This window comes from Clinocottus analis, unplaced genomic scaffold (genome assembly GCF_023055335.1).
Source record: "Clinocottus analis isolate CAN_PGR_092001 unplaced genomic scaffold, fCliAna1.0.p SCAF_10, whole genome shotgun sequence".
Classification (NCBI taxonomy): Eukaryota; Metazoa; Chordata; class Actinopteri; order Perciformes; family Cottidae; genus Clinocottus; species Clinocottus analis.
The window spans coordinates 1,294,709-1,306,359 of NW_027175821.1; the positions used below are offsets into that span (position 1 = coordinate 1,294,709).

General features: G+C 43.9%; 1 long non-coding RNA gene and 1 other non-coding gene across 3 annotated transcripts; both read right to left on the reverse strand.

Moving 5' to 3' along the window:
- Positions 1-312: 312 nt before the first annotated feature.
- trnar-ccu (transfer RNA arginine (anticodon CCU)) lies at positions 313-385 on the reverse strand. Its single transcript has one exon. It is a non-coding gene; the product is annotated as a tRNA-Arg (tRNA).
- Positions 386-3,016: 2,631 nt separating this feature from the next.
- Positions 3,017-10,291, reverse strand: LOC137796242 (uncharacterized). 2 transcript variants are annotated; one of them, XR_011078575.1, is made up of 5 exons: positions 10,037-10,291; positions 8,790-9,051; positions 8,161-8,294; positions 7,724-7,886; positions 3,017-3,513 (listed from the first exon to the last, which is right to left on the reverse strand). It is a non-coding gene; the product is annotated as an uncharacterized lncRNA (long non-coding RNA). The 2 variants fall into 2 exon arrangements; XR_011078576.1 differs by lacking the exon at positions 7,724-7,886.
- Positions 10,292-11,651: the final 1,360 nt, after the last annotated feature.

The window sequence follows — 11,651 nt, forward strand, 5'->3', positions numbered from 1 at the left end:
TAGTTAAGATGTACACAGAAAAAAATTAAAAACCAAACTTTGAGGATGAACTAATAGCTTTACATGTTAACACATCATAGCACAACATGTTAAGAGTCTCTCAGCATGTTTTCCTGTCACATGACTCTTGGCCACCTGCGTATTTAATAAATCACATTAGTATTCTTTCAGTCTCATCAACTCGTGTGTGTTGATCACTTTGGTTAAACCAGAGTAACTACAGTTGTTGGAACATCTGCCATCAAAACCCTGTCAGCAGAGGCTGGTTTTAGGGGCCCAACTAATCCGCCATCGGGCCACTCTGCTGTGTATCACCCCAGATGGGACTCGAACCCACAATCCCTGGCTTAGGAGGCCAGTGCCTTGTCCATTAGGCCACTGGGGCTTCATTTACCTCACAGAATCCATGTTTGTATCACGGATTGTTGTTTCCAGACTTGTACAGTGTGGACTGACGGGATGAATTAGATTCCGCTGTGCGACTCTTTAGTCCATCTCCACTCGTTGGACTCAGAAATCTTTGTTTGCGCTAAAAACATGAGCAACATGAGACCGATGGATTGACGTTCACAAAGCGCAAAAACAATGCTCCAGTGCTCAGAAGCAGCACTGACTGTTGTTCCCGCCACCCATGTGAACTGAGACGCAATGAATGATTTGTCAAAAACTTTTGTCCTTGTGGCATGCAAAAGGCTCCCCTCAGTCGATCTCAAGAAGGCACACATTGTTTTTAGACCATTACCTTTTGGTTGATTGGTTTATTCCATGTCACTGTGTCCGTTACAATGCAGTGGAGGCGGCTGGCACAAGTGTCGTTGCATTTCGGCCAGCGGAGGAGGGTTTTGAACCATCGACCTCCGGCTAACGGGACTAGCACTCTTCCCCTGCGCCAGGGACAAATCATAGCCTCGGGACCCTTTGATGTGCCAGGCTCTTTACTTCTCAAAGAGGAGCAGAACGATGCTGTTTTAACGCCCCAACGTCCACAGCTAGTCGTGTCTGTGGGCGTGAGTCATGACCATCAACACAATGTGTTGTAACGCACGTCCTCCAGACATACTGACCTCATACCTCTATAAATTCCCAGTTGCTGCATTTAGCAGCGGTTCCATTACGAGCCGAGCGACTAAGTAACTTAAACGTTCTGTCTCGTGAAAAGGTATTTCATTTGAAGTGCGGTGGCACATCGTGCGTGAGGACATTGGAGTCCGACTTGGCCGCTCGGCCCCGATAGGGTGCTGCTTTTTTACAGCGGAGGGAACCGGGGGGTGTGATTGGTCATCGCCACAGCAGCCGTTAATGTAGTCTGACTAATCCCACGCCGCGTAAGAACTCTGCCGCAGCGACGCCGTGCACCTCGGGCCGACTGAAAAAATTACCACAAATCACTCGCCACACCCGATGGTCTCGTGCTGCGCGCCATCGGTTCACAGTGATACGAGCCTCAGGTGTTCGAAAGGAGCAGAAATCAAATCTTTCATAAAGGTTTTTTTCCTTCATCACTATGGCGTTGTAGCAATTTGTGATGGAAAGTAGCGGAGTGAGCGTTTATTCATACGTCATGGGTTATTAACTTAACTTTAACGCCTAAAGTCCAGATGCCAGACAACCTTTTGGACATCCAGCTAATGCATTGTCGTAGCATGGGTCTGAAACAAGAACCGTCCTCACAAAGACAGAAGTACCTAAACACAAACACACACTCGTACCACAAAGCTCCCCGTGAGGTCCGTTTCAAGGCCTATTAAATAATCAGACGGGTTCCTTCCCCACTGGCAAAAATCAGAACCAATCAGGCTGCTGCAGCAAGCCACTGTGTGTGTCTGTTACCTGTCTGTGTGTGTGTGTGTGTGTGTGTGTCAGAAATAGATGGAAGGATTATTTATGTCTGCGTGCACGCACAATTACTAATGTCGGTGTTGTTTGTCTGTGTGTTTGTGTGCGTTCAAGTGTGTCTCCTGCAATTCAGTCTCTGAGGAGCAGCTCCAGAAGTAGCGTTGTGTATTTTCAGCCTCATCTCTCAACCAATGACCCTGTTTGGATGCGAGCATCAGCTTCTCTTTACCTCCAAATCCACCTCCATTCCTTTGATCTCTCTCACACACACACACACACACACACACACACACACACACACACACACACACACACACACACACACACACTCACTATACAAATTGAAACTCACTCTCTCACTCCATTCTATCCGCCCTTATTTCTCTTCTCCTCTAACTGCAATCAGCGTCTGTTCATGTGAGTAAAAATAACAGGACACTTGAAATGACAATCTTGAGAGTTGACCCTTCTCTAAGCCCCGCCCCTTCCTGTCAGAGGCGCTGCCATGGAGACCGCACTGTCCCTCACCGCCACCCTGAATAAATATTATGACTTACTTCACAGAAAAAAAAGCTATTTCCAGAGCGAAGCAGACAGGATCTACAATATGCCATGAGCAGCGAAGACAGGTAAAAAAAGATAACGATAGAAGCCGACAGACGACACTTCACCTGGTGATTGAGCTGGAACGCGATGTTCCTGAACAGCTGGGTAGGTGTTCATTAATTGTTACTTCCATTAAAAAGAAAAAGCAGGAGATATAAAAAGGGTATTAGCTAGTGCATGTAGTGCTAACGCTAGTTGACGCGCGCTAACCAGTGGCGGGCCGTGGATTTTCTACCTGCATGCAGTGCCGTCTCTACAAGCTGAGAAACCTAATCACCTCATTACGATGCCACAGACACCGGTTATTATATGTTAGATGTTTTTGTGTAAATCCCCCTCCGCCCCATTAGCGCAGAGTCACGTTAAAAGCAGTAACACAACCAGCAGTTGATGAATAAATACGACTGCAGATGTAAAAAAACAGTAAATCCACCAGCAAGTCAAGTACAACCTAGGTTGTAGCTTCTAGCTGCTGCTGCTGCTGCTTCTTCTTCTTCTTCTTCTGCCTTACCGCCACCTACTGCCGCCGCTGCACCACTGTCCAATCACAGCGCACGTTAATGATCACGCTATCTTCTTTTTCGACTTCTGAAAAGTATCTTTATTAAACATTTAAACTGGGCTTGAAACTGAAGAACACCTGAAACGATTGCATGTGACGCCGGGTGGTTATCGGGCCCTGGTTGGATGCTACGCTGTGATTGGTCGGTCTGCTTTTGGGGAGAGGGGGGGGGGGGGGGGGGCACGGTGAAGGTTCAGTTGTGCTCGTGGCTTTCACAGCTGAGGAAGGAGAGTTTCTCGCCACACATGGGGCGGTTTTATCTGACTGTAAAGCCGCTCCAAACTCTGAGGCAATGGTTTCTGTGTCTCTGCAGTTTTGAAGGGAAGCAGGAGGTCATCCAACGTGACGTCCCTCCACGTCGACTGGCTGTTTCTATCTTTACTAAACGCCTGCCAGCGTATAGTTCTTTCCTGGCTGCGCTCCCTCCCTGGTCGCTCTCCAAAAGCTTGATGGCTTCTTCGCGTCTTTGTTATCTTAACTCCATGAATCTTGGAAACCAGGATGAGAGTCTACAGGGCAAAGAAATGTGCACATGCTTGTGAAAATGTGAATAAACATTTTAAATTCTGACGTCTAGGCTGGCAACATATACAGATTTGCCGTTCTCCAATTCTAAATTTTTTTTAAAGAAAGGTAACTGGACATATTTTATCATAGCAATACTATTATATTATCATATATTTAACAGTAATACTATTATCATATTTAGCATAGCAATACTATTATCATATTTTTGTGCAATACTGTGATATATTTTATAATTTGTGCCTTTTTTTAAAATAAAAAAATATTTAAAAAAAATAATTTTTCCATATTTTTAAAAAAAAAAAATTAGTTTATTGTGAATCTGTGTCAGGAGGACCGAGCAAAATAAGCTTCTGTTATCTGTGTGTAAGACAGTAAAAACATCTTGAATCTTGGACTCACGTTTGGGGAATAAATGACGACCTCAGAGATCCAGAAAAGATTTTTAAACCACGTTTACTACAATTATATTTAATTCTAATCGTTTATTCATACTTCCGTAATATTTATTTCAATAACAATCAGTCGACAACCAAACCTACAGTCAAGCTGTGTCTTTGTTTCAGCCGTGAACAAATGGATCCAGTTCTGACCTCATGAGATCATTTCATCAGACTAACATTAAAACCAATTTCAGCCTTTTCCCTTCCTCCCGTTTGTCCCTCCTCTTCCTCCTCTCCCCGTCCTAATTCCTTCTTCATTGCCGTCATCTACCTAAACAAAAATGATTCCCCAGAGCCCCGACGGACAAATGCAGAGAGAGAGAGGGATGACGGTGAGCGAGGGGAAGATGAGTAGTAGGCGGAGGAAACAAAGTAAAGCTTTTAATCTGTAAATGGAGAAGGGTAATGGTCATTTAAGCATTAAGATACCCCGCCCCCGTCAGTCTGCTCTGTTTGCGTCTCCTTAATGCCCCTTAAACATTTATGAAGGCTGATAACAAAGAAAGACCGAAGCTACGCAGAGTAATCAAATCACCGCTGGTTACAGGGCTCTACTCGGAAGAGTGAGGAGGAATATATATATATATATATATATATATATATATATATATATATATATATATATATATATATATATATATATATATATATATATATATATATACCTCTAAAGAGAGAGCAAGATAGTCTGGGAATTAAGGGGTAAACATGGAGTGACAGTGTGAGAAATGGAGACAGAAAGGGCGAGAATACAAAGAAAAATATATTAGCTCTGTAAAAAGTCATCTTGCGATGTGAAAATGAACTGCGGTGTGTTGCTGTCAAGGAGAATATAGCAAACTGTAGATTACACTTCTCCCTGAACACATCTCTGAAGGGTTCCCCTCCCGAAACGCCGTATATTCATTTCACGGAAGTGTGTCGTGAAATTCATGACTTGCTGCTTTCGCAACTGAAACTGGCTGAATTTGAACAAGGGAAGGGTTTGAGACAGCTATTGAGTTAGGCGATATACCCCGCGGTGCGTTTTATACTGTTATAGCTTGTGGTACGTTTTTTAATATGATACTGTCGGAGCAGCGGCGTTCAATCATCTGTTGTGGAGGACCAGACCTGTGAAGGTTTTTCATTTGAGCAGAAAAAACCGCGAGCGTCGACTTTTCCGTATGAAACGCCTCCGAGGGGCGATCTTTCAATTTGAACGACCATATTTTGTCTTTCGAGGCTAACTCGGAGCCTTGGATAGCACTCAAATCATAATGAGATGCAAGAAATTAAACAATGGCTCCTGTAAAAGTCGTGTTAGAAGCCTCTACTACCTTCGGTGGGTGTCCCCGGTAGCGCCCACGCTGTACCCGTAGCTAGCGCTGCTGTTAGCTCACTGCTAGCCCCTCACTAGCTCTTCCGCTACCACCAAAGGTAGCGGGACCAGTCCCGGCTCGAAACCCGACTCGGGCAGCGGGGACGCAGGGCAGTAGCAGCAGCAGCAGCAGCTAGCGGGGAGCTAGCAGCAGCGCTAGCTTGCTACAGCGGGGAGCTAGCTCTGTATCAATATATCATATCAGCATCAGGAAAAACAAGCAGAACGCACTTTGATTGGGATGCTAATGGGATCGACTGGCTTCTAGATAACATATTCACATATCGATTGCATTGTAGAGTCTAAATGGGGTATAGTGGTGTGTATATAGTGGTATAAATAGTGGTATAAATAGTAGTACAAAAGGTATTGAAAAGGTGTCCTCTGTGTGTTTTCTGCCCTCTGGTTGCGTGTGAATCCTCGACAGACAGTCGAATGGGACCCTTTTCTTTTTTGGACCGGCCAAAATTTGGTTATGAATGATCAGTTCAGCGTGACTAATGTTTAATCGCCCCCACATTCTCCCGAATATTAATCCGCTATGAATAGCTTACAGTGTAGGGCTTTCTACCATCCACCTTATACTGCTTGTTTTTTTGCTCATGGCATCGGCAGCTATCTCTCACATATTTTTAAACTGAAATTAAATTAAAATGATATGTGTGTAACATCAGGTGTGGGCTTTGGATGATGCCTGGCGTAATGTTAGCGAACTAGATTTCCCAAATGTGATAATCTTAGTATTAACAATCATAATTAATCTTAATTTCATTAGTTCTGTCTTCCTCTCCAGGGTTCTCTGCATACTTTTGGACCACCTCCTCCACTTCCCTTATCCAAACGTCCCTCTGTGTGACCGTGACGGGTTGCAGGTTTGTGCTGATTCTCAGTCGATGTGAGAATCAGGTAACGACGACTGGGTCAGGACAGATAAAGACCAGCATTTCCTTTCCGAGAGCAAGGCGGCAGATAACGGCAAAAGTACACTTCCTCACATACGAGCCGTAAAGTTGTCGGCGGCGGCTCAGACGGTCGTCCAGCTGGCTGGCGAGGAAGAGGGGAAGGTAGGAGGGTTTTTTAGGGTTAAATAGAGCCAATCACAGACAGAAAAAAAACGGCATTACACACCACATTAGGCATCGTCGCAACGCTCTCTCCCCTCCTTTCTTCCCTTTTCTCTCTCGCCCCGCCTGGCCTCCTCTCTCCCCAGGTGTGCAGCCAGCTGATAGCGTCGGCTCCCATTTGCACATTCACTTGAAATATCCCCAGAACTAATAGATTCTACCAGATTTCGACTAACTCCAATACTGCTGATGCGCAGCTTATTACAGCCGACCGGCCAACGAGCCAATCATTCAGCCAAACCGGGCCGACCCCGAAGGAGCTGCAATGTAATAATAAACACACGATAATGGATACGAGGTCCAGCAGCGCAATCTATAAAGTCAATCCTTTACTATTCTTTTATGATGAGCTGACGCGATGCACGAGGCTTAATAACAACTCCTGGGTGAGTGCCTGCTACACGGCGTGAACGCTCCATCTCCATAAAAGAAATGCACGCATTGTGCAAAATCCTGTAGACGCACCTGAGCTGCACAATGCAGAGGGAAGAGAAGTCAGTGTGAAGAACTTCAGCCGGCACGCCGAGTACTTTCTACTTTGGAGGCAGTCGAGAAAATCCACGTGTGATTTTTTTTTAACTGAACTCGGTGTGATTGGTGCACCGAAACACACACGTGTAGCTGTTCCACAGCTGCTGTTGTAACCGAACAAGTGGATAAATCCAAGCTGTGAATTTAAAAATACGCCTGAGCACCGAGCGTGAGATTCAAGGGCACGCCTATTTCTTTTTTTTTTCCGGCTATGCGGTTCACAGCAAAAACAGATGCTGAAAATGTGACTTAATACAGCAGCATTACTGCAGATGTTTTTACTGTCAGACGCACAGATTATTCTATACAGAATAACGAAATATCTAACAGGAACAGTCTTATTTTGCTTAGAATTACAATAAACTTAAGCTAAACAAATAAGGCACAAAATATAAAAGATATAACAGCATTGCACAAAAATATGATAATAGTATTGCTATGATATGATAAAATATGATACTATGATATGATAATAGTATTGCTATGATAAATAAGATACAATATGATAATAATAACTTTTAATATTGCTAATTGTATCTTTATACACATTGCATTGCTACAACAATGCTACAAAGTCCAAATATGGTCATGACATGAAGTCACAGCAGCCGTTCACAGTTCAGTCGTGTGTGTGTGTGTGTGTGTGCGTGTGTGTGTGTGTGTGTGTGTGTGTGTGTGTGTGTTTTAGTGGTAGGGCGGTTTCAATGTCCGTATCTGTACAACATGAACAGAATACCTTGAATTTGTACTCGCGCTCTTATTGTGAAATAATCACAGGACAGCGTGGTGAAAAATAAATCTCTTCCGACAGATAACAGCTGTGTGAGCGTAGTGCTGCTGCCGTTGTTTGAAGTGAAGGAGCAACAACTTTGTTGGGTTCAGGCAACACAATACATAGGCTGAGGAAAAAGATGGAGGTTTGTGTTTGTGTTATTTACGTAAAATATATCAGTGTGTTACGTTACGCAACAAATAGGGAGAAATATTGAAATCCTGGGTGAAAGTCCTGCGTTTGTTCTACGAGAAAGTTCTGAATAACTTGCAGAAACAAACTCTCTCTCTCTGTCTAACACGTCTCAGCCCTCACACATCTTGAAAATGACAACACCTCCACCAGAAGGTTGTTTGTTGATTTTCAGAGATACAATCTCCCCCTGAAACAGCTCGGCTTACCTCAGGGACGCCTCGCCCACCAGCACCTCCATCCCCGTGTCTGAGAGATGCCTTTTCATCTCCTCCCTGTCGGTTGTTTGCCTTGATTCTCCATCAGCGGGGTCGTCTTATGTGAAGATGATCCATGTCGGACGCTTATCCATGCAGGATTCGGGATTTATTAAAAATAAATTGCATATAAATACATAAATATATAAATATGTGTGTGGATTCTATGAATGAGATGCCAGGTCTGTGTTGCAATGAAGCGTTCCAAGTAAGTTATTAAAAATGTACAAACATTGCGTACAATAGTCCACTTTCCTCTGTCTTTTACCCTCTCTCTGTGAAACACACACACACGACTCTCACACACACACACACACACACATACACACACACGACTCAATCTAAAATTGCCGCTCAAATGCATAAAGTTGTCGAGTCAGTTACTGATTGTTGCTGAGATGATCTGACTCCACAGGTTGTTCCAGGCTACTGGGGTTGTTGCTTTCAAAGCTAAATCATGTTCAGCTTTTATTTGTCTTAAAGAATAAATATCTTTTCCTGGAGTTGTCCAACACATTTGGTCGTTCAGTCATTCTGGACTTTGCCAAAAAAACAAATGGGTATTTGATCCAATCTCTCACCATATGTGATGGAAAGCATCTTTTGGATGCTTAAGCTCTTCAGCTGCGGCGAGCCAAAGGATTTGGCAAACGGAGGCAGGGAGCAGTGCTGCTGCATTGTTCTGCTCGATCAAATACACGATTGCCGAGCAGAAACAGAAGTCCTTCACCAGGTTAGTCTGATCCGTCTCTCTCGCTGTTGCTACGACGTCCCTGGTAGCATCGCCGGCTGAATTATGGTCTGGAGTCTTTAACTGATGGTTCATACAGGTTTACTGAAGAACTACGAAGAAAAAACAAAAGTAGCAGTGGGTTAGCTTAAGCTCTGACATGATAGCAGTTGTTTAGCTAAAGCTCTGACATGATAGCAGTGGGTTAGCTTAAGCTCTGACACGATAGCAGTTGGTTAGCTTAAGCTCTGACATGATAGCAGTTGGTTAGCTTCAATTCTGACATGATAGCAGTTGGTTAGCTTAAGCTTTGGCACAATACAAGTTGTTTAGCTAAAGCTCTGACACGATAGCAGTGGGTTAGCTTAAGCTCTGACACGATAGCAGTTGGTTAGCTTAAGCTCTGACACGATAGCAGTTGGTTAGCTTCAATTCTGACATGATAGCAGTTGGTTAGCTTGAGCTTTGACACAATACAAGTTGTTAAGCTAAAGCTCTGACACGATAGCAGTTGGTTAGCTAAAGCTCTGACACGATAGTGAGCTTTTCTTTATCAAAAATTAACATAAACAGGTAACATATCCGTAACCTTTTTATAACTATTTCCTGTCGTAGCAACTTTTCATTTCCTCCCGTTTCTTACTGCCAACTTCCGGATTTGTACCTTCAAAATAAGAGCCCGGCTGGAAATTAAATTTTAAAAAATCAAAAAAATACTTTACACTCTCAGAGGTCCTTTACATCCCTAGCGTAGCATTGCATGTTCATGTGGATGCATTGAATTTGTGCATCCGCCACGGAAAAAAAGGACTTTCCATTGACATATTAACCCATTGAGTGCCACCGCCGTGTAGCGCGCGGTTAACAGGTTGTAGTTACTTTGTGTGCTTCTGTGAGGCGAGGTTTGCGTGGGCTGTATCTCTAAATTGCTCAGTGGGTGGACGCGTCCTAATTGTGCCTTTGTAACGCGGACACGCGGCTAAACGCGCTCACGCTCGACTCCCGGCTACGTTCATCTGCTGCGGATGGAGGGATGCAGGTGCGTTGCAGCTACAGAGCGGCGCATAAATAGCCCCCAGCTGCTAGCGGCAGAGTTACCTTTTGTCTTCCCGTGACCAACATGAGCGCACTGATCACTGTATTCAGGGAGCTCCTTTCAGAGGAGCCGTGTCTCTTTTGTCCTGGAGGAAGGTGCATTCAGCGCCGCGAGCACAACTGAAGACTAAGACGTGTTGTCACTCGCCTCAAACCCGACGGCTCGGCCTTTTCACTCGACAACACTCCACCTGATTCATCTGAGCATTTCTTAAAATATAAATGAAGGCACGGACCTGGAGATGATTAGATCATGTCAGCCGGGCTTTGTTAACTGACTGTACACACACACACACACATACACTCTCACACACACGCACACACAACAGAATAGCAGTGTGGTGACCTCTTGCTTGAGGTCATTGTATTAGTTCTGTTTTCTTTTGTGCGTGTCATCAAAGAAAGAAAAGCATAAATCATAAACAGTGTGTTAGGTTTACTTATTATTCATGTTTTTAAAATAGCCACAGAGTGCATTCGTACTCGTCCTTTTCCAATTCGTCCATTCTGGCCATTGGTTAGCTTAAGCTCTGACACGATAGCAGTTGGTTAGCTTAAGCTCTGACACAATACTAGTTGGTTAGCTTAAGCTCTGACACGATAGCAGTTGGTTAGCTTAAGCTCTGACACGATAGCAGTTGGTTAGCTTAAGCTCTGACACAATAGCAATTGGTTAGCTTAAGCTCTGACACAATACTAGTTGGTTAGCTTAAGCTCTGACACGATAGCAGTTGGTTAGCTTAAGCTCTGACACGATAGCAGTTGGTTAGCTTAAGCTCTGACACAATAGCAATTGGTTAGCTTAAGCTCTGACACAATACTAGTTGGTTAGCTTAAGCTCTGACACGATAGCAGTTGGTTAGCTTAAGCTCTGACACAATAGCAATTGGTTAGCTTAAGCTCTGACACAATACTAGTTGGTTAGCTTAAGCTCTGACATGATAGCAGTTGGTTAGCTTAAGCTCTGACACGATAGCAGTTGGTTAGCTTAAGCTCTGACACAATAGCAATTGGTTAGCTTAAGCTCTGACACAATACTAGTTGGTTAGCTTAAGCTCTGACACGATAGCAGTTGGTTAGCTTAAGCTCTGACACAATAGCAATTGGTTAGCTTAAGCTCTGACACAATACTAGTTGGTTAGCTTAAGCTCTGACATGATAGCAGTTGGTTAGCTTAAGCTCTGACACGATAGCAGTTGGTTAGCTTAAGCTCTGACACAATAGCAATTGGTTAGCTTAAGCTCTGACACAATAGCAATTGGTTAGCTTAAGCTCTGACACAATACTAGTTGGTTAGCTTAAGCTCTGACACGATAGCAGTTGGTTAGCTTAAGCTCTGACACAATAGCAATTGGTTAGCTTAAGCTCTGACACAATACTAGTTGGTTAGCTTAAGCTCTGACATGATAGCAGTTGGTTAGCTTAAGCTCTGACACGATAGCAGTTGGTTAGCTTAAGCTCTGACACAATAGCAATTGGTTAGCTTAAGCTCTGACACAATACTAGTTGGTTAGCTTAAGCTCTGACACGATAGCAGTTGGTTAGCTTAAGCTCTGACACAATAGCAATTGGTTAGCTTAAGCTCTGACACAATACTAGTTGGTTAGCTTAAGCTCTG